The following is a 24,611-nucleotide window of genomic DNA, read 5'->3' as shown; positions in this document are numbered from 1 at the left end:
CATTCGTCTAGACTTTCTTGCAACAATTTAGTTTTTAAGTACTTATGCCTCTTGCAATATCTATCTTCCCTATTTGGTGTGTACTTACAAACCCAATGTACTCCACAAAAATTGACATGTTTATAGGAGACATTTTCATCATAACTAGTGCAATCATCATTAGTATCATGGATATTCAAAGAATTCATACTAACAACATTGCAATCATGCTCATCATTCAAATATTTAGTGCCAAACATTTTATAGATTTCTTCTTCAAGCACTTGAGCACAATTATCCTTTCCATCATACTCACGAAAGATATTAAAAAGGTGAAGCGTATGAGACAAACTCAATTCCATTTTTATAGTTTTCTTTTATAAACTAAATTAGTGCTAAAACAAGAAACTAAAAGACTCGATTGCAAGATCTAAAGATATACCTTCAAGCGCTAACCTCCCCGGCAAAGGCGCCAGAAAAGAGCTTGATGTCTACTACACAACCTTCTTCTTGTAGACGTTGTTGGGCCTCCAAGTGCATAGGTTTGTAGGACAGTAGCAAATTTCCCTCAAGTGGATGACCTAAGGTTTATCAATCCGTAGGAGGCGTAGGATGAAGATGGTCTCTCTCAAGCAACCCTGCAACCAAATAAAAAAGAGTCTCTTGTGTCCCCAACACACCCAATACAATGGTAAATTCTATAGGTGCACTAGTTCGGCGAAGAGATGGTGATACAAGTGGTATATGGATGGTAGATAAAGGTATTTGTAATCTGAAATTATAAAAACAGCAAGGTAACTAATGATAAAAGTGAGCGTAGACGGTATTGCAATGCGTTGAAACAAGGCCTAGGGTTCATACTTTCACTAGTGCAAGTTCCCTCAACAATACTAACATAATTGGATCATATAACTATCCCTCAACGTGCAACAAAGAGTCACTCCAAAGTCACTAATAGCGGAGAACGAACGAAGAGATTATGGTAGGGTACGAAACCACCTCAAACTTATTCTTTCCAATCAATCCGTTGGGCTATTCCTATAGGTGTCGCAAACAGCCCTAGAGTTCGTACTAGAATAATACCTTAAGACACAAATCAACCAAAACACTAATGTCACCTAGATACTCCAATGTCACCTCAAGTATCCGTGGGTATGATTATACGATATGTGTCACACAATCTCAGATTCATCTATTCAACCAACACATAGAACCTCAAAGAGTGCCCCAAAGTTTCTACAGGAGAATCACGACGAAAACGTGTGCCAACCCCTATGCATAGGTCAATGGGCGGAACCCGCAAGTTGATCACCAAAACATACGTCAAGTGAATCACGTGATATCTCATTGTCTCCATAGATACGCACGGCAAGACATACATCAAGTGTTCTCAAATCTTTAAAGACTCAATCCGATAAGATAACTTCAAAGGCAAAACTCGATCCATTACAAGAGAGTAGAGGGGGGAAGAAACATCATAGGATCCAAATATAATAGCAAAGCTCGCGATACATCAAGATCGTATCACCTCAAGAACACGAGAGAGAGAGAGATCAAACACATAGCTACTGGTACATACCCTCAGCCCCGAGGGAGAACTACTCCCTCCTCGTCATGGAGAGCACCGGGATGATGAAGATGGCCACCGGAGAAGGATTCCCCCCCTCCGGCAGGGTGCCGGAACGGGTCTAGATTGGCTTTCGGTGGCTACAGAGGCTTCTGGCGGCGGAACTCCCGATCTATTGTGCTCCTCGGTAGTTTTTAGGGTACATGGGTATATATGGGTGAAAGAGATACGTCAGGGGAGCCACGAGGGGCCCATGAGGGTGGAGGGCGCGCCTCCCTGCCTCATGGCTCCCTCGTTCCTTTCCTGACGTGCACTCCAAGTTTTTCTGGTAGCTTTCCTTCCAAAAATAACTTCTCCAGTTGGTTTCATTCCGTTTTGACTCTGTTTGATATTCCTTTTCTTCGAAACACTGAAATAGGCAAAAAAACAGCAATTTTGAGCTGGGCCTCCGGTTAATAGGTTATTCCCAAAATTAATATAAAGGTGGATAATAAAACCCAATATTGTCCAAAACAGTAAATAATATAGCATGGAGCAATCAAAAATTATAGATACGTTGGAGACGTATCAGGGCAGATGTCAACTTGTCCTTGAGTGCCTGGAAACTTTCTTGACATTTCTCAGTCCAATCAAACTTAATGCCTTTGTGTAGCAGATTGGTTAGTAGCTTGGCGATCTTGGAGAAGTTCTCGACAAAGCGACGACAATAGCTGGCAAGTCCGAGTAAGCTTCTGACTTGCTTGACAGTCTTCGGAGGGGTCCACTCAAGAATAGCCTGCACTGGCTCTGGGTTGACGGCAATACCATCCTTGGAGATGACATGCCCAAGGTAGGTTACTTCAGGAAGCCAGAATTCGCACTTGGAATACTTGGCATAAAGTTGATGTTCTCGAAGCTTCTCTAGAACAAGTCGAAGATGTTCAGCATGTTCTTCTTTGTTCTTCGAATATACCAGGATATCATCCAGATAGACTATGACGAACTTGTCGAGGTAATCCATGAATATGTAGTTCATCAGACGGGAGAATGTGGCTGGAGCATTGGTCAAGCCAAAAGACATGACGGTGTACTCGTAAGAACCATAACGAGTGACGAATGCGGTCTTTGGAATATCCTCTTCACGAACACGGATCTGGTGATAACCCAGCCTCAAGTCGAGTTTAGAGAATATCGATGAACCAGCCAGTTTATAATACAGATCATTGATCCGAGGAAGGGGATATTTGTTCTAAATTGTAGCTTGGTTGATAGGACGGTAGTCTTGGACCAAACGATTCGTTCCATCCTTCTTCTTTACAAAGAGAGAAGGTGCTCTCCAAGCTGCGGAACTTGGACGAATGAATCCACTGCGAAGAGATTTATCGATTTCCTCCTTAAGTTCAAGGAGCTCATGAGGTGGCATCTTGTAGGGTCATTTGGCAATAGGAACAGTGCCTGGTTTCAAGTCGATGACGAACTCGATAGCCCGAGCAGGAGGTATTCCTGGAAGTTCTTCTAGAAAGACGTCTAGGAAGTCACGAACAACTGGAATCTTTTCAATTCCCTCAAGAGGTGCTGCGTTCAATGCATTCAAAGCATAAAGTCATGCTTCAGCGTTTTGAACAAGTTGAGCATGGTAGCTTACTATCTCATCGGAAGGATGTAGGAGGTGAACGACCTTGGTGGCGCAAACGATAGAAGCAGTATGCGCTTTCAACCATTCCATTCCTAGAATGAGGTCAATATTGGAAGACTCCAGAATAATGGGAGAAACAAGGAATTCCAACCCTTCAATCTCAACGAGAACGTTGTGACCAATCATGGAAGTTTGACATCGGCCCACAGGGGTGCGTACCACTATCAGAGTGTTCAAGGTCTCGCATTAAATGTCGCGTGTGTATGCAAACTTTTCTGACATAAATGAATGCGATGCTCCTGAATCGAATAAAACAGAAGCCGGTACTGAATTAACGGGAAGAGTACCCATCATAGTGTGGGCTGGTCTTGAGCTTCATTCAGATCAACATGATTAGCCTGGCCACGGCCATAAGGTCTGGCATTGTTGTTGCGGGGTTGATTGTTACCACGACCGGCAGCAGGAAGAGCCGGTTGATTCTGATTCTGAGGACAGTTCCTGGAGCGGTGACCCAGAAGGCCACACTTGAAGCACAGACCATCATTGGGATTGGTAGCAGGAGCTTCGGGTGGTACAGCTCGAAGAGATTGCCTCTGCGGTGGAGGAGGCAGGCGAAGTGCAACATAGGTCTGTCTTGGTGTCGGTGCAGTTGGACGGTACATCCTGTGGGGGATCCATATCCGAAGCTTCTGCGCTGACGGGCCCGCAGATGAGCCAGCGTCACGGCTGCGCCTAAGGGATCCCTGGTGTTCCTGAAGACCAGTCTCAACCTGAATAACCTTGTTCACCAAGGTGGAAAAGTCGGCAAAGTCGTGAATGAGCAGTGCTAGCTTGATATCAGGGTGAAGTCCATCACGGAACTTTTCTTGCCTACGAGCATCAGTTGCAATGTCTTCTTCAGCATAACGAGAAAAATCCAGAAATTCTCGCTGATAAGCATCTACAGTATTGTTGCCTTGGGTGAGGTTGCGGAACTCTCGCTTCTTCTTGTCCATGATTCCCTGAGGAATGAAGCGGGCACGGAAAGCAGCTTGGAAATCCGGCCAAGTGATGACCGTTCCAGTAGGTAGGGTACGCATGTGGCTGTCCCACCATTGAACAGCGGGGTCCTTCAGAAAGAAAGAGGCAAAGGTGACATAGCTAGCAGGGGCCACACTAGCAGACTCCATTTCATATGTGATGTCGCAGAGCCAGTCATCAGTATCAAGGGGTTGAGTTGAGCTGCGGTAAATAGTTGGGTTGAGACGCATGAAGTCCTGCGGAGTTACTGGGGTTGGCTATTGATTCATGTTCGGACGAGGAAACTGAGCCATCATTCCTTCCATGAACTGGCGGTTCAGCTCAAATTGTTGCATCATTCCAGCAAAGAATTCGGGCGGTGGTGGATCGTTGGTGTCACATCCCTAGTTCTGGTTTGCTCTAGACTAGCTAGTCAGGTGTGCGTCATGTTTGAATTTCATTAAAAATTGAAATGGGGATTTGTGAAACCCTTAGAAATCATTTCTGGAAATAACCCAGACAAAAATTGCTCCAAAAAGGTCCAACAAAATGTTCATGTTACTCTCTGAAAATATTGGTCAGAGTTAAAATTCAAACCAATATTTTTAGGAGCTCATAGATATTTATTCTGGGCATTTGGAATTAATTCAATAACTATTTGAATTGGATTTATATTTATTATATATATATATAAATATATGTTCAATAATTCTAAAAATTGTTGTGTTTGGAGTTTAAAATGCTTATAGATGAAAACAAACAAAGGGCATTTAAAATACTTACGTTTAGAGTTGCATTTGAATCCTTGATTTAAATGAGCTCCATTGAACTTGTTGTTGTTTGCATTAGCACAAACAACATCACATATACATGCCATGATCATGCATCATATTGTCGCATTTGCATTGATTGTGTTCTTCTCTATTGCCGGTGCTTGTCCCCTATCGGTAGGCGTTTCCCGACGATGAGTTCGATGACACCGATGAAGAGCTATAATATCTTCAGAAGTGCCAGGCAAGAAAAACCCCCTTGTTCATTCCGATACAATCCCACTCTCTCGCTCCTACTCTCTTTTACTGCATTAGGACAACAGTGATTCAACTGTTACATGCTGCGGTAGTTGAACCCCTTTCCTCTGCATGACCTGTCATTACCACAGTAAATAGATGAAACCCACTAGCATGAGTAGGAGTTGTTTGAGCCTTGATGTGCCTACTCATTCATGCTTGTTTGTCATGCCTGCTACTGCTTAGAGTTGAGTCAGGTCCGATTCATCGGGGATGAATTGGAATGTGGTGAACATGTCCTACTATGTGTCAGCTAAGTGTGTGAACACGATTTGGTAAAGGTAGCGGTGAGAGGCCATGTAGGAGTACATGGTGGGTTGTCTCATTGCAGCCGTCCTCAGGAACTGAGTTCTGTGTTTGTGATCCATGAACAGTTACTACCACACATTGGGCTCCGGGCGCTCCAAGCTCTCTCGACTTATTAATCAACTCGATCTCTGTCCAGGAGTTGCAACTAGTTTCTAGTGTTTGTAGGTAGTGTTAGTAGTCTACCAAGTGGCACCCGGTACAGGTGGGCTTGGGATAGACTAGGCACAGTGGCCCAGTGTACCAAGTGGCACCCGAATGGTGGGCTTGGGAACCCTGTACACATCGTTTGGGGCCGTGAGCGACACCCCGGTCGGATCTCCTTGCGGATGGAACCCGAATAGGCGATAAACCTGGATTAGAGACTTGTTGGTTAGTCAGGTCGTGGCCGACTCCCTCGCCAGGCTTCCGCTTGAAGGTTGCCGAGATACACGACGTGTGCATGGTGGTAAGTGGCGAGAGCGTGTGTGAAGAAGTACACCCTGCAGGGTTATCATTATCTATTCGAATAGCCAGATTCCTCGGATACACGACGTGTGCATGGTGGTAAGTGGCGAGAGCGTGTGTGAAGAAGTACACCCTGCAGGGTTATCATTATCTATTGAATAGCCGGATTCCTCGGATATGGAAACTTGGACCCCTTGCATAGTTCATAGACAAGTGAAAGTGGATACTCTAAAATGCGCAAGATAAGTGTGAGTGCTATGGATGGCGTTCTCGCAGGGAGACGGGAGCGGATCCATAGTGGTGTATTGGTATGGTGAATTTGTGGACTCGTGTGCGCCACCTCAAAAGAGTTACTTGTAGTCGTAGTTCAGGTTAGCCACTAAGTCAAAGCTGGCTTGCTACAGTCAAACTCCACCACCCCTTTATTGATACTGATGCATATGTAGTTAGTTCTGATGTAAGTCTTGTTGGGTACATTTGTACTCACCTTTGCTTAATTTATGTTTTGCAGAGAGACGTCAGTCTCACTAGTAGTTCCGTGTGGACTTCGATGTCTAGCTTGATACCTCAGCTATGATCTTGTGCCCTCGGCGGGATCTGGTAGATAGTCAGGCTTCTCAGCCTTTTTCATTTATAGATGTCTGTACTCAGACATGTTAAGCTGCCGCATGTGCTTTGACTTGTATGCTCTGAATGTTGGGTCATGAGACCCATGTTTGTTTTATCTGGCTCTTCTCAGCCTAATAAATACTTGAGTCATAGAGTTATGTTGTGATGCCATGTTGTATTTACACATATCGAGCATATTGTGTGTATGATTGAAATGCTTGGTATGTGTGGGATCCGACAACCTAGTTGTTTATCCTTGGTAGCCTCTCTTATGGGGAAATGTAGTCTTGTGTTTCCATGAGCCATAGTAGTCCGCTACAGCCTAGTTCACCGGAGTCCTGCTAGCCCAGCACTACTGCTCCGGAACACTTGACTGGCCGGCATGTGATTCACTTTGTTCCTGTGTCTGTCCCTTCGGGGAAATGTCACGCGGTGACATCCGGAGTCCTGCCTAGCCTGCTATAGCCCGGGTTCCCGGAGTCCTGTTAGCCCAGTGCTACAGCCCGGATTCACATGCTGCTGACCGACATGCTCGATGTTGATTCATGTATGCCTATCCCCGTAAGTTAGTGCCACTTTGGGTTCATGACTAGTCATGTCGGCCCGGGTTCTATGTCATATGGATGCTAGCTACACTATCATATACGTGAGCCAAAAGGCGCAAACGGTCCCGGGCCATGGTAAGGCGACACCCGTGGGAATACCGTGCGCGAGGCCACAAAGTGATATGAGGTGTTACAGGCTAGATCGGTATGACTTAGAATTGGGGTCCTGACAGCTTTGGTATCAGAGCCTGACTGCCTGTAGGATTACCAAGCCAAACATGTCGAAGTTGTGTCTAGAAATGCTTTAGTTATGTAAGGGAATTGATTGTGGAAGGGAACGTAAGGCTCTTTTACTCCTTTACCTTATGCCCTTCTGATCTGAATCAACCTCTTCTTTTCTATGAGGTTAAGAACTAGGCCTTCTCATCTATCTATCAGGATGACGTGTTACTAATCCATAGACTTATAGAATTGATAGTTTCAAGCCTCAGTTCCGTTCCTACTACTTCCATATGTCCATAGCTGGCCTCAGAACCTTGGTATTGTGATGCTGAGTGGTTATGCCACCATTTTTGCAGGATGTCTCAAATCTTTTGAGCATTTACAGTCGTTATGCTGTCCGAGTCATCCCAGGTTTCTAAATAGTCTGATGCACTTGCAAATCTTTCCTCCATGTTTCCGTTGTATTTTTGGGCCAGATTAAGCACACTAATCGATGTGCTGAGGTACTCCGTTGCCTTGACGTGTATGTTGGAGTTGGTATTATGACCCTAGGTGTCCTCGAGAATTTAGCAATGCTTTCATATCACAAGTGTGATGATTCTGGCCACCATCCTCGAAAGCATCTCGTGATGCCATTTAGTTAGTAGGCCTTCTATTTCTGGGCTTTGAACCCGAGATTCACCCTACTTACTTCATGTTGATAGTGTTTGCTCGTTCCTTTAGGTTATTATTAACCTTGCATTAGTCCTCGAGGTCTGTGGTATTTCCTTCTTCCAAATACTATGAACCACTTATGGCAGAAGTTTGTTGGATCAAAAGATCACAATCAGAGTACTCTTGAGGAGTTCTCCATTCATAATTGTGATCCTACCAGTTCTACCTTTCTGCATGGGTTATCCGGAAGAATTATGTTGAACTCGTTCGACATGCTAATCTATGCATCTACAACTCACAAAGATATATGTTCCTTTGAGTTGTCCCTCTTTAGCTGTTATCTGACCTTCGTCTGTCAATTGTTGGTCAAGAGTAGTTATGCATTGGTGTTATCGATGCCTATTATTCATGTGATCCGTCAAGCCATTCTATTCCAGAATGACTAGAAGAAACAAACTCCAGTACCTCATCCATATCTAGGATTGGGTCAAAGCAGTTGTATTCCGCAGATCAAAATGCCAAACCAGCTTTTGTTCTGTTCTACCTTGGAGTATTACCCTATTTATGTCAAGAATATCATAGGAACTGCACCATCTCTTATGAATTCTTGATGTAGTGATACTTCTCACCATCATCATTCATTCCTCGGTCCCCGTGTTGTTCTAACCGGAATGCCGACAGGTGAAATGTGATGTGTGAGATCAATACTCCGAGCAACTCGTTGCTTGGTAGTAAATGGACAATATTCTCATTCTTAGCATGTTGGTTATTGAACTACCATTCTAAGATTGATCTTGCTACCTAGTCCATATTTCCTAGTGCACTCTTCGATCAATGAGTTAGGATTGTGTCAATCCCTCGCTCCCTTGATCATATCGTCTTGCCCTGAAAAGCAAGATTGATCTTGAGCTAAATAACATATTGGTGGTTCATGATTTTCCGAATATCTTCTCGGAAGTATTACCAGGTTGTTCCCTGATCGCTATGTTGAGTTCGTGATCATGTTGGGTTTTCTCTAAACCATCCATTCTCCAAGAATCTGTGTTGGATACCCCTGAGCTAGTTGGTTAAGCTAAACAACAACTTGGAGAGTTGGAAGATGGAAGCTTGTCTGACTTAGTTCATGATAAGGAATATCTTTTTGTGTGTGTGTGTGTGTGTTGAAGAAAGATGATATCTTCATCAATTGGTCCATGTGATCAGTTGTTGGACCTATTGTCTTATCAACTTTGATTTGAGTATGGGCTATCGTCAAATCAAATCAGAACCAACGATGTTCGTAATGTTGTCTTACTCGTGGTTGTTCCCTCGAGCATACACCATTACATCCTTTGGGTCTGACCAATGCTATCACCGTGTTCACATGATGGTGGAAGTCCAGTGATATGGAAATTCCGATGAGTTGCTGTTGAGCCCATTGACAACATTTCATTTTGTCCATGGTTCGTGTTGAACATCCAGCTAGTATTGGAAACTTCTATAAGCATTATCTTCGTGCCCCATTCATGAAGCTTATGCTTGGATGAAAGAAGTGACTTTCTCTAATTCTTGTGCAATTGATGCAAGTTGCCGCCATGAATTTGAGAAGACTTGTTTTACCTCCTCTGGAATCATTCCGAGTCAGCCATGCACGTGCAAAGTATTCTGTGGTCTGTTAGACTGGTCATCTTCATTCCATAAGTATCCCCTAGCACACCAAGCCACTGATTGATTTGTTCAAGGAAAGGAAGTTCCTTCTTAAGAGCATGCCTTATGCAAGGACTTCAATATCCTCGATTATGGTTCCCCACCTGAACTCGGTAGTGTTTTATTATAAGACTACTACGCGGTCATGCTTGTCTGGGACAACATGTTCACATGTGTTAGCAGAACCAGCTCATGTTTTGGAGCTTACTACCGTAGTTCATTTCCCCGAGAATCTCGCAACGTCATATCGTCGAATTGTGTTGCAAACTTTCATTTTTCTTTCTAGACTTGATGGGTCTGGAATGTCCTGACCCCAACTAGATCTGAATCTCAGGCAGATATGATGGTTGGAACATTTCCCAAGAACTATACTAATGGTCTCTCAGTAACCCGGTAAGTGGATGTCGTGGCCAACACACCTAGCCGGAAGACCTATTATTGTAGTATCTTGATTGAGAAAGTTGGCCACCTCCCCATAAGGATTTCGTAGGATTTACATCCGTAGTTTTCCTTATGGATTCTTGTGCTTCCGAAGTCCGACCTTTACTTGATGGCCATGTTGAGCTTTTAAGCATGACAATGGTAGCTAGAACATCAAGGAGAACATTAGAAGCGGAGTGCTAAATGTCTCTCGGTCAATCATCCAGATTCCGTTCCCTTGGCCTCGCTAAGGTGAAATATGAGAAAGTTGTCTTCCTTTGCATCTGCATTGTCCATCACTATTCATCATGGTAGTAAGATGTGTTGCCAGGATCCTTGGCACGGATGTTGGTAAGACCTTGATGAGTATGGAAATGCTCAAGTTCTTGAGAGCACACTTAGTCACTAGGTTATATCCTCGATATCAATTGGGATGTGCCTCCCGGTTGCCGAGTTGTTCTATAACCATAGTTTCCTTTCCGAACTGAGTATGCCATTTCCCGAACCCCTTCAAACAATCATCGTGAATTGCTCGATCCCCAAGGAGATCTTTTCTTGTGGTATATCCTTTCGTCGTCATTGAGTTGAGTGAAGATCTCGAGAGCAAGGATATCAAGATCAACATAAAGCAGGGAATCAACGTTCCTATGAAGGGCAGTTGGATCATGAAGATTGTAATAGTTCGAGTCCCCTCTTCCTTTTACCCTACGCTTGAATCTCGGGACGAGATTCTTGTTTAGTGGGGGCGAGTTGTCACATCCCTAGTTCTGGTTTGCTCTAGACTAGCTAGTCAGGTGTGCATCATGTTTGAATTTCATTAAAAATTGAAATGGGGATTTGTGAAACCCTTAGAAATCATTTCTGAAAATAACCCAGATAAAAATTGCTCCAAAAAGGTCCAAGAAAATATTCATGTTACTCTCTGAAAATATTGGTCAGAGTTAAAATTCAAACCAATATTTTTAGGAGCTCATAGATATTTATTCTGGGCATTTGGAATGAATTCAATAACTATTCGAATTGGATTTATATTTATTATATATATAAATATATGTTCAATAATTCTGAAAATTGTTGTGTGACTTTGTATAAGTCCACTTAGTTGACACAATTATTTTCATGAAGTTTAAAATTGATTTAGTATTTTACTAAATCAGAAACAAATGTTAGAAAATAGGAAATAGAAATAAAAGACAGAGGAGAGAGATACGGCTTACCTGGCGCTCACCTGACATGGCCCAGCATGGCCCAGCCCACCAGAGCCAGGCGCCAGTCGTCTCCTTCCTTGCCAGGAGGACGACGGCGTGGCGCACGCACAGGAGGCGAAGCCACCTCCTGCTTCCACCTCCTGCTGCCTCCCCCGTCCTCACTCGAGCGCCACGGAGACGCCCGCAACCCCCTGGTCACTCTCCCCCTCTCTCCCGTGCCTATCCCTCGTCTGTCCCCCTTCCCCGAGCACCACCGAGCGAAGCTCGTTGCCACCGCTCACCATCGCCGTAGCTACTGCCCACGTCGAGCCCTGTTGCCGTGTCCCACTGGTCCGCCGTCGAGCACTGCCTCACCAAGACGAAGGTCACATCGCCGGACTCCCTGTGATGATGCCTCCGAGCTTGTCACCGCCGCCTCTGCCGCCAGACTTCGCTCGTCGATCTGCGTCGTCCAGTGCCTCCCCGAGCTCAACGACGGTGCCGTTCGAATCTCTGTGAGCCCTACTGTCATCTCCCCCTTCTCCCCTGGTCGCGGTCGCCCTCTACGCCATAGCCCTGCCATGGCCGAGAGCTTCTCGCCGTCATGCTTGTCCTTGCTGTCGCTAGCAAGCCCTAACGACCAAACCGAGCTCGCAGACTTCTTCCACATGCTGCGTAGATGCCTCTGCGCTGCTCAGCTCCCTCGCCCGCGAGCTCTAGCCCTCCCAGCCGCAACCATCAAGCTCTGGCCGCCGCTTTTGCCATCGCCGCCTTTGATTCCTGTGGCCTCGCAACCTGCTGCTGCCTCCGCTAGATGCGCATGGGCAAGGGCAACCCCCTGGTGCCCTCAGTTGCCGCTGCCGTGGCCGCTAGGGTGGATGCCGCCGCGCTTGTGTGCTCGCCGGCGCTGAACTCTGGTGAGATGACGCGGCCCGTCATTAGCAGCTAACAGCCCCACTAATTAACCCCTCCAGTGACACCGACATATGGGCCCCACGCCCTTAATTAACCATAGTATAGTTTCTAATTAGTTTTAACTAATAATAGTGGCCCCACAAGTTAGAGTTGACGTGTTGATGTGCCCGTTGACCGGACCCACCTGTCTGTGTCACTAACTGATACTGAGTCGATGACACATGGGTCCCACTGTCAGGTTTGACTCTGATTAGGCGTTGTTGACCTGCTGAGGTTAGCATGACCTAATGCTGATGCAATAAGTCTTTTTTTGGATTAAACTTAATTCAGAAAATTCCAAAAATTAGTATAAACTTCTAAAAATCATAGAAATTCAACCGTAACTCCAAATGAATTTATATATGAAAAATTATCAGAAAAATGCAATCTATCTATATGTACTAGTTTCATGCATGACAAACCAACATAAACCTGTTGTATAGATGAAAACACATAAAGGGCATTTAAAATACTTAAGTTTGGAGTTGCATTTGAATCATTGATTCAAATGAGCTCCATTGAACTTGTTGATGTTTGCATTAGCACAAACAACATCACATATACATGCCATGATCATGCATCATATTGTCGCATTTGCATTGTTTGTGTTCTTCTCTATTGCAGGTGCTTGTCCCCTCTCGGTAGGCGTATCCCGATGATGAGTTCGATGACACCGATGAAGAGCTATAATAACTTCAGAAGTGCCAAGCAAGCAAAACCCCCTTGTTCATTCCGATACAATCCCACTCTCTCGCTCCTGCTCTCTTTTACTGCATTAGGACAACAGTGATTCAACTGTTACATGTTGCGGTAGTTGAACCCCTTTCCTCTGCATGACCTATCATTGCCACAGTAAATAGATGAAACCCACTAGCATGAGTAGGAGTTGTTTGAGCCCTGATGTGCCTACTCATTCATGCTTTATTGTCATGCCTGCTACTGCTTAGAGTTGAGTCAGGTCCGATTCATCGGGGATGAATTGGAATGTGGTGAACATGTCCTACTGTGTGTCAGCTAAGTGTGTGAACACGATTTGGTAAAGGTAGCGGTGAGAGGCCATGTAGGAGTACATGGTGGGTTGTCTCATTGCAGCCATCCTCAAGAACTGAGTTCTGTGTTTGTGATCCATGAATAATTACTACCACACATTGGGCTCTGGGTGCTCCAAGCTCTCTCGACTTATTAATCAACTCGATCTCTGTCCTGGAGTTGCAACTAGTATCTGGTGTTTGTAGGTAGTGTTAGTAGTCTACCAAGTGGCACCCGGTACAGGTGGGCTTGGGACAGACTAGGCACAGTGGCCCGGTGTACCAAGTGGCACCCGGATGGTGGGCTTGGGAACCCTGTACACATCGTTTGGGGCCGTGAGCGACACCTCGGCCGGATCTCCTTGCGGATGGAACCCGAATAGGCGATAAACCTGGACTAGAGACTTGTTGGTTAGTCAGGTCGTGGCTGACTCCCTCGCCAAGCTTCCGCTTGAAGGTTGTCGAGGTACACGACGTGTACATGGTGGTAAGTGGCGAGAGCGTGTGTGAAGAAGTACACCCCTGCAGGGTTATCATTATCTATTCGAATAGCCGGATTCCTCGGATATGGAAACTTGGACCCCTTGCATAGTTCATAGACAAGTGAAAGTGGATACTCTAAAATGCGCAAGATAAGTGTGAGTGCTATGGATGGCGTTCTCGCAGGGAGACGGGAGCGGATCCATAGTGGTGTATTGGTACGGTGAATTTGTGGACGCGTGTGCGCCACCTCAAAAGAGTTACTTGTAGTCGTAGTTCAGGTTAGCCACTAAGTCAAAGCTGGCTTGCTACAGTCAAACTCCACCACCCCTTTATTGATACTGATGCATATGTAGTTAGTTCTGATGTAAGTCTTGTTGGGTACATTTGTACTCACCTTTGCTTAATTTATGTTTTGCAGAGAGACGTCAGTCTCACTAGTAGTTCCGTGTGGACTTCGATGTCTAGCTTGATACCTCAGCTATGATCTTGTGCCCTCGGCGGGATCTGGTAGATAGTCAGGCTTCTCAGCCTTTTTCATTTATAGATGTCTGTACTCAGACATGTTAAGCTGCGGCATGTGCTTTGACTTGTATGCTCTGAATGTTGGGTCATGAGACCCATGTTTGTTTTATCTGGCTCTTCGGAGCCTAATAAATACTTGAGTCGTAGAGTTATGTTGTGATGCCATGTTGTATTTACACATATCGAGCATATTGTGTGTATGATTGAAATGCTTGGTATGTGTGGGATCCGGCAACCTAGTTGTTTATCCTTGGTAGCCTCTCTTATGGGGAAATGTAGTCTTGTGTTTCCATGAGCCATAGTAGTCCGCTACAACCTGGTTCACCGGAGTCCTGCTAGCCCAGCACTACTGCTCCGGAACACTTTACTGGCCGGCATGTGATTCACTTCGTTCCTGTGTCTGTCCCTTCGGGGAAATGTCATGCGGTGACATCCGGAGTCCTGCCTAGCCTGCTACAGCCCGGGTTCCCGGAGTCCTGTTAGCCCAGTGCTACAGCCCGGATTCACATGCTGCTGACCGACATGCTCGATGTTGATTCATGTATGCATGTCCCCGTAAGATAGTGACACTTTGGGTTCACGACTAGTCATGTCATCCCGGGTTCTCTGTCATATGGATGCTAGCGACACTATCATATGCGTGAGCCAAAAGGCGCAAACGGTCCCAGGCCATGGTAAGGCGACACCCGTGGGAATACCGTGCGCGAGGCCGCAAAGTGATATGAGGTGTTACAGGCTAGATCGGTATGACTTAGAATCGGGGTCCTGACAGTTGGCACCACGGCCACGACCAGCGGGCCTAACCATCCTGCTAACAGGTAACAGGGAGTAGTTCAGCATTGAGCATTTGCAAAGACAAGGATCATTCATGATGAAACATGCATAATGAAAGAGGTACGATGGATACCACTTCGTAGTCAACACGACAGTGTGTGTACTATTCAGAATATTATTCTAAGAACTATGGCTTATCCAACTTTGGGGTGAATGTGGTCAAGCGATCCTAATGTTAGAGTTAGTAAATTCATATAACCCAAATGAAAGAGAGATCAGAATCCCAGAGTAAAGATCGAGCAGTAAAAGATCCTAATACCACCCATATGGCGACATGGGCCCGTAAGCCACACAACCAATGTTAGTAAAAGTTTTCCAGTGGCTAGACTCAACTTCGGCCAAGGAGTTGGAAAGGGGTCTACCGACAGGCAGTCGACTCTGATACCAACTTGTGACGCCCTCGATTCAATCGTACACTAATCATACAGACAAATGTGTATGACCAAGATCAAGGACTCATGGGAAGATATCACAACACAACTCTAGACACAAATTAAAATTATACAAGCTTTATATTACAAGCCAGGGGCCTCGAGGGCTCGAATACATAAGCTCGAATACACAAGAGGCAGCGGAAGCAACAATATCTGAGCACAGACATAAGTTAGACAACTTTTGCCTTAAGAAGGCTAGCATAAAAGCAACATTGATCGAAAAGGCAAGGCCTCCTGCCTGGGAGCCTTCTAACTACTCCAAGTCGTCAGCGGACGTCACGTAGTAGTAGGCACCCTCGGGGTAGCAGTAGTCATTAGTGGTGTCGTCTGGCTCCCGGGATCCGTCATCTGGTCGAAACAAACGGGTATGGGGGAAAAGAGGTAGCAAAGCAGCCGTGAGTACTCATCCAAAGTACTCGCAAGACTTACATCAGATCCAAACTAAGTATGCATCTGTTTCAAACGAATGGGTTGTATCTGTGGACTAAACTGCAGAATGCTAGAAGAGAAGGGGAAAGCCTAGCCTATCAAAGACTAGCATCTTCAAGCATCTTCAAGCATCTTGCAACATATAGAAGAGTACAAATCAACATAATGTAAGGTAGTAGTAGTGTTATCAACCTCGACCAGAGATCCTTTCTCGACTCCCTGCGAGAAAGCAATCCGAGAGCCATACTATCCAATTGTCATCACAATCCAATTCTCATCACAAGTACCCAGTTCTAGTTGTATCGATCAGGATACAACTCCAAGTGTCTGTTACCGTAGGACATGCTATCGATAGATGTTTTCTTCCCTGCAGGGGTGCACCAACTTACCCACCACGCTCGATTAACTCCGGCCGGACACACTTTCCTGGGTCATGCCTGGCCTCGGCCAAACAATACGCCGCAACCCAACCTAGGCTTAATAGAGAGGTTAGCATGCCGGACTAAGCCTATGCCCTCAGGGGTCATGGGCCATCGCCCCGGGAACTCCTGCACGTTGCGTACGCGGCCGGTGATCTGACCTAGCTACCTCCTTAAACAAGGCAGGAGCTTACACGGTCCAACCCGGCACGTGCCGCTTAGTCGCTGGCGTCTATTAAACTTCGGCTGATGTATACGACGCAGAACGCCCATACAATGCCCACGTGATGGTTAGTGCTATCAGGCTAGAGGCCCCTCGGATCAAATATCCAAATTGTTAGTGCGTTGGAAGTGCGGTCATGAGCAGAGACTCACGAAAGATGTGACCCCGTCGCCCCGTCTCGAGTACTTGCGGCAAGGGCTAAGAATGCCCGGCCACGCCTCGTAAGTATCTCGCGGGCATCTTCCAGGTCAAACCGACTCCACATCACTCGCTATTGAGCTCTTGCGGGTACCCCTCAGGGCCGACCCGTCTTTAGCAACATGGTTCGGTGTAAAGTCCTAGTAACCATAGTAACTGTGTGTCTAACACCAAGGGGAAACCCCAAGGAATCACCCCCGGTGAATTCCACTCGATGTTATCATCGAGGTGAACATAAGAGGATCCCCCCTCGAGGTTCACACTTGAGGGGTTGCACGACAGAGCCGTAACGGAAGTGGTTAAGGAGGAAATCACCCTTGATGACCTCGACCGTATAGCTACACTACAGAGATCTCGTTAGGAGTGATGTAAGAGGTTCCACCCTTGCCACTCGATGGTAACTCTGCAGAGTTGTACAACTAGGGGGGTTGATGTGCGGTGTCGGGGCCTGGACGTCGATCACGTTGATCGAGTCATCGAACATAAAGCGAGGCAACTGTGACAAGGTGGGGGTCACTGATGGATCACTAACCAACCTATACTAAGCAGTTTAGGATAAGTAGGTAAGGTATGAAAGCAGGTAGCAAAAACAGGCTATGCATCAAAGTAGGATCATATAGAAAGCAGTAGCAGTTCTAATGCAAGCATGAGAGGGAAAGAAATGGGTGATGTCGGAATGCTCATGGAGGGTTTGCTTGCCTAGTTGCTCTGGCAAGGAGGGGGTCATCGTTGCCGTAGTCGATCACAGGGGCTGCATCGGTCTCGGGGTCTACCGGAGAGAAGAGGGGGAGAAACAATAAATATAAAGCAAACAAAGTATCACAAAGCATAACATGGCAATATGATGTGCCGGGTGTGACCTAACGTATGGCTACGCGATACAGGTGAAGGGGGAAAACAACAGGGAATGTTTTCATAGTTCCGGATCTGTGTCAAACAGATGACCGGAGGGGGAATGTTCCATGTTCAGATAGCTAGAGGCATCTGACACGTATGTGGGTAGCGTATTCGGGGTTTTCTCGTTTTTCTGATCAACTTTCATGTAGAAAACATTTCCATCCGAGTTACGGATTAATTTCTATGATTTTCTAAAGATTTAAACCTTTTCTGGAATTATCTAAAATAACAGAAACGGAATTATGACATCAGCATTGCATCATTGTGATGTCAGCAGTTAACAGAACGACTGACCAGGTCAAACTAACCAGTGGGTCCCACTTGTCATAGACAGAGACCTTAACAGAGTTTATCTAAGACTAAACAGGGTTAATTAGCACCTGGACCCCACCTGTCAGTGTCTTAACTAAATAACTAATTGATTTTAATTATAAAACTGGATTAGTTAAACTAATTACGCGGTGGGGCCCACACATCAGCATCACATAGAAGCCCAGTCAGCACATTGACTGGTCAAACCAGTCAACAAGGACCCGTGGGGCCTACTGGCAGTGACCCTGGGGTGGCCCCAGGCCAGCCACGATGGCAGGCCGGCGGCTGAATGCCGGCGAGCACGAAAACGCGGCGGAGGGCACCCGGCCTCGTCGGGATTCTTCTACAGGGGGTCTCCGGGGCTGGGGCTAGGCATGTTCGAACGAGGAGTGAGCGGCGCAGCTGCTGCTGGTGGTGGTTTCGCCGGAATCGGCCGGAATCGGTGCTGGCGACGAGCGGAGGCGACGGCGTTCTCGGGCGCTTGTCAAGCTAAGTGCTTAGGGGGCACGGGAAGGCGCATGCGCGTGCGTGTTGGTCTCCTGTGAACCCCAGGAGCACAATGGTGAGCTCGGGCGAGCGTGTCAATGGCCACAACGACGGCAACGACCTCGTCGGCGGCGACGCGTGCGGGTGCTAGCGAAGCGGCGGCTACGGGCGGCGAAAAGCTTCGTGGAGAGAGGGAAAAGGGGAGAGGCTCACCGAGAAGGCACAAGGAGGCCCGTTGATAGATTAGTAGCAGCAGCGGCGCCAGAATCGGAAAGGTTCGACGGCGGCAGGGACGAAAGGGGGCGGAGGAGAGCGCCTCTACAGAGCCCCTCAGCTCCTGCTCGAGGTCGAGGTTGAAGGAGCGGAGGATTTCCGAGCTCGTGGACATGCAGGCTAAGCTCGGGGTCGACGGTGTCTGCGGTGATGACGGAGGACGGCGGCGGGCACGCTCGGGAAGTGGGGAACAAGGGGGAGAGGGGAGTGGAAGAGGCGGAGTGAGCGGGCGAGTGGGAGTGGCAGAGCAAGTGGAAGGGGAGCCCGAGGCGTTGAGGGGTCCTCATCCCCCTCATCGACGGCGAGGTGGTTCGGCGGTGACGCGTGGGCGCGCGCCCTCGGTCGGTTGAACAGGGGGAGGGGAGAGTGACCATGGAGGGGGCAACTGGGCTGGCTCGTGTGGGTTAGGTGGGCCGGCCCAGGGGGCTTGGTGGGGTTCTCTCTCCCTCACCTCTTCTTTTTTTCCTTTTCTTTTTTTAAAAGCTTTTCTGTTTTAGCTATTTTAGGCCACTTAGGCATTTTGCAAAAATGTTGGTTCACCACCAATATTACCAAGAGAATATTTTACACATGATGAACATTTTAGTTTTCATGTTTGAGCATTTTTTAAATTCACACACAATTTGAAATTGAATTCAACTGGAATTTGAAAAGGAATATTGATCAAAGTGACCAAGCACTGTTATAGCAAAATGATTAGCTTGATCTCAGGGATTACTGTAGCATCATTACACCAGGGTGTTACAACTCTCCTCCTCTAAAAGAAATTCTCGTCCCGAGAATTAAGAGGTAGAAGGGAACAGGTTGGGGTATTCAGCACGGAGGTTATCCTCGTGTTCCCAAGTGGCTTCATCTTTAGAATTTTTTGACCATTGCACCTTGAGGAACTTGGTAACCTTCTGGCGTGTTCGACGTTCAGCTTCTTCAAGAATGCAGATCGGATGCTCTTTGTATGTGAGATCATCTTGCACTTCAATCAGTTCCGGATCCACTTCACGTTCCAGATCCTTGAAGCATCGACGAAGTTGCGACACGTGGAAGACATCATGGACGTGAGAGAACTGAGGTGGCAACTCCAATTGATAAGCCACTAGTCCATGACGGGCGAGGATGCGGAAGGGACCAATGTAGCGTGGAGCTAGCTTGCCCTTGACTCTGAACCGATGAGTGCCTCTGAAAGGAGTGACACGCAGAAAAGCTTGTTCACCAGGTTGATAAGTTGAACCCCAGTGTTTCCGGTCATAGTTGCTCTTATGGCGGGACTGCGCCGCCTTAAGATTATCCCGGACAATGCGAACCTGCTCTTCATCTTGTTGAATAATGTCTGGACCAATGAGCGTCCGTTCCCCAGTTTCTGACCAATTCAGAGGGGTTCGGCACTTACGTCCATATAGCACTTCGAAGAGTGCCATCTTCAAGCTAGCTTGATAACTGTTGTTATAAGAGAACTCCGCATAAGGGAGAGATTCTTCCCACTTCTTGCCAAAAGAAATAACACAAGCTCGAAGCATGTCTTCAAGAATTTGATTGACTCGCTCGACTTGGCCTTGCGATTGGGGATGATAAGTAGTGCTCCAGGTAATATGAGTTCCCATTGCCTCTTGGAAACTATCCCAGAACTTAGAAGTGAATAAACTGCCATGGTCTAAACTGATCTCCTTCGGAATGCCGTGGAGTGACACAATTAGGGAGATATACAAGTTTGCTAATTGATTAGCAGTGATAGTCTCCTTGACTGGCAGAAAGTGAGAAACCTTTGAGAATTGGTCGATGACGACAAAGATAGCATCGTTACCTTTCTGAGACTTGGGAAGGCCAGTGACGAACTCCATCTGAATCTTATATCACTTCCATTCAGGAATCGGAAGCGGTTGTAGAAGTCCACCCGGTTTATGATGTTCTACTTTGACGCGATGACAAACGTCACATTCTTCGATATATCGAGCAATATCTTGCTTCATCTTGGACCACCAATATTTCTTACGAATGTCTAAGTACATCTTGGTACTTCCCGGATGAATAGAGAGAGGGGTGTCATGCACTTCTTTCATCACCTTCTCTGTCATAAGCTCGAACCGGGGTACTACAATGCGATCTGTGAAGTACAAGGTTCCGTCTTCACCAAGTGAGAAATCTCTTGATTTCTCTAAGGCAAGATCCTTTTTCATCAGATCAACATGAGGATCTTTGGCTTGAGCAGACTTGATTGCTTTCAGAAGAGTTGGTTCCAAGACAAGGTTATTCAGAGAACCCTGTGGAACTAGTAGAAGGTTCAGCTTGCATAGCTCTTCATAAAGGCGGGGTTGAGCTTTGTAGACCATGTGATTATTGCAATAAGACTTACGGCTCAGGGCATCGGCCATTACATTGGCCTTACCAGGGGTATAGATATACTGCAGTTGTAGTCAACAATAGCTTCCATCCATCGCTGCTGACGGAGGTTCAGATCTGGCTAAGTAAACAGGTACTTCAGACTCTGATGATCGGTGAAGATCTCGCGACGATTACCGAGAAGGTACTGTCGCCATAGCTTCAATGCATAGATAACCGCATCAAGCTCAAGGTCTTGAACTGGGTAGTTCTCTCCGTGAGGGCACACTTGACGAGAGGCATAAGCAATCACTCTGCGCTCTTGCATTAGGACACAACCTAATCCTTGACGTGAAGCGTCGCAATAGATGACGAAGTCTTTGCGAGAATCAGGGGGAGCAAGCACTGGGGCAGATGTCAGCTTGTCCTTGAGTGCCTGGAAAATTTCCTGACACTTCTCAGTCCAATCAAACTTAATGCCTTTGTGTAGCAGATTGGTCAGTGGCTTGGCGATCTTGGAGAAGTTCTCGACAAAGCGACGACAATAGTTGGCAAGTCCGAGAAAGCTTCTGACTTGCTTGACAGTCTTCGGAGGGGTCCAGTCAAGAATAGCCTGCACTCGCTCTGGGTTGACGGCAATACCATCCTTGGAGATGACATGCCCAAGGTAGGTTACTTCAGGAAGCCAGAATTCACACTTGGAATACTTGGCATAAAGTTGATGTTCTCGAAGCTTCTCTAGAACAAGTCGAAGATGTTCAACATGTTCTTCTTTGTTCTTCGAATATACCAGGATATCATCCAGATAGACTACGACGAACTTGTCGAGGTAATCCATGAATATGTAGTTCATCAAATGGGAGAATGTGGCTAGAGCATTGGTCAAGCCAAAAGACATGACGGTGTACTCGTAAGAACCATAACGAGTGAAGAATGCGGTCTTTGGAATATCCTCTTCACGAACATGGATCTGGTGGTAACCCAACCTCAAGTCGAGTTTAGAGAATATCAATGAACCAGCCAGTTGATCATACAGATCATTGATCCGAGGAAGGGGATATTTGTTCTGAATTGTAGCTTGGTTGATAGGACGGTAGTCTTGGACCTAACGATTCGTTCCATCCTTCTTCTTTACAAAGAGAGAAGGTGCTCCCCAAGCTGAGGAACTTGGACGAATAAATCCACTGCGAAGAGATTTATCGATTTCCTCCATAAGTTCAAGGAGCTCATGAGGCGGCATCTTGTAGGGTCGTTTGGCAATAGGAACAGTGCCTAGTTTCAAGTCGATGACGAACTCGACAGCCTGAGCAGGAGGTATTCCTGAAAGTTCTTCTAGAAAGACATCTAGGAAGTCGCGAACAACTGGAATCTTTTCAATTCCCTCAAGAGGTGTTGCGTTCAACGCATTCAAAGCATAAAGTCGTGCTTCAGCATTTTGAACAAGTTGAGCATGGTAGCTTACTATCTCATCAGAAGGATGTAGGAGGTGAACGACCTTGCTGGCGCAAACGATAGAAGCAGTATGCACTTTCAACCATTCCATTCCCATAATGTGGTCAATATTGGAAGACTCCAGAATAATGGAAGAAACAAGGAATTCCAACCCTTCAATCTCAACAGGAACGTTGCGACCAATCATGGTAGTTTGACATCGGCCCGCAGGGGTGCATACCACTATCGGAGTGTTCAAGGGCTCGCATCGAATGTCGTGTGCGTATGCAAACTTTTCTGACATAAATGAATGCGATGCTCTCGAATCGAATAAAACAGAAGTCGGTACTGAATTAATGAGAAGAGTACACATCATAGTGGCGGGCTGGTCTTGAGCTTCATTCAGATCAACATGATTAGCCTGACCACGGCCATAAGGTCTGGCATTGTTGTTGCGGGGTTGATTGTTACCACGACCGGCAGCAGGAAGAGCCAGTTGATTCTGATTCTGAGGACAGTTCCTGGAGCGGTGACCCGGAAGGCCACGCTTGAAGCATAGGCCATCATTGGGATTGGTAGCAGGAGCTTGGGGGGTATAGCTCGAAGAGACTGCCTCTGCGGTGGAGGAGGCAGACGAAGTGCAACATAGGACTGTCTTGGTGCTGGTGCAGTTGGATAGTACATGCTGTGGGGGATCCATATCTGACGCTTCTGCGCTGACGGGCCCAAAGATGAGCCAGCGTCACGGCTATGCCTAAGGGATCCCTGGTGTTCCTGAAGACCAGTCTCAACCTGAATAGCCGTGTTCACCAAGGTGGCAAAGTCGGCAAAGTCGTGAATGAGCAGTGCTAGCTTGATATCAGGGTGAAGTCCATCACGGAACTTTTCTTGCCTACGAGCATCAGTTGCAATGTCTTCTTCAGCATAACGAGGCAAATCTAGAAATTCTCGCTGATAAGCATCTACAGTATTGTTGCCTTGGCTGAGGTTGCGGAACTCTCGCTTCTTCTTGTCCATGATTCCCTGAGGAATGAAATGGGCACGGAAAGCAGCTTGGAAATCCGGCCAAGTGATGACCGTTCCAGTAGGAAGGGTACGCATGTGACTGTCCCACCATTGAGCAGCAGGACCCTTCAGAAAGAAAGAGGCAAAGGTGACATAGCTAGCAGGGGCCACACTAGCAGACTCCATTTCATATGTGATGTCACGGAGCCAGTCATCAGTATCAAGGGGTTGAGTTGAGCAGCGGTAAATAGTTGGGTTGAGACACATGAAGTCCTGCAGAGTTACTGGGGTTGGCTGTTGATTCATGTTCGAACGAGGAAACTGAGCCATCATTCCTTCCATGAACTAGCGGTTCATCTCAAATTGTTGCATCATTCCAGCAAAGAATTCAGGCGGTGGTGGATCGTTGGCACCACGGCCACGACCAGCGGGCCTAACCATCCTGCTCACAGGTAACAGGGGGTAGTTCATCATTGAGCATTTGCAAAGACAAGGATCATTCATGATGAAACATGCATAATGAAAGAGGTACGATGGATACCACTTCGTAGTCAACACGACAGTGTGTGTACCAATCAGAATACTATTCTAAGAACTATGGCTTATCCAACTTTGGGGTGAATGTGGTCACGTGATCCTAATGTTAGAGTTAGTAAATTCATTTAACCCGAATGGAAGAGAGATGAGAATCCCAGAGTAAAGATCAAGGAGTAAAAGATCCTAATACCACCCATATGGCGACGTGGGCCCGTAAGCCACACAACCAATGTTAGTAAAAGTTTTCCAGTGACTAGACTCAACTTCGGCGAAGGAGTTGGAAAGGGGGCTACCTACAGGCAGTCGGCTCTGATACCAACTTGTGACGCCCTTGATTCAATCGTACACTAATCATACACGCAAATGTGTACGATCAAGATCAAGGACTCACGGGAAGATATCACAACACAACTCTAGACACAAATTAAAATGATACAAGCTTTATGTTACAAGCCAGGGGCCTCGAGGGCTCGAATACATAAGCTTGAATACACAAGAGGCAGCGGAAGCAACAATATCTGAGCATAGACATA

This window comes from Triticum aestivum, chromosome 4A, assembly GCF_018294505.1.
Source record: "Triticum aestivum cultivar Chinese Spring chromosome 4A, IWGSC CS RefSeq v2.1, whole genome shotgun sequence".
NCBI lineage: Eukaryota > Viridiplantae > Streptophyta > Magnoliopsida > Poales > Poaceae > Triticum > Triticum aestivum.
The sequence above is the reverse complement of the archived record's forward strand: the minus strand, read 5'-3'. Positions refer to the sequence as shown.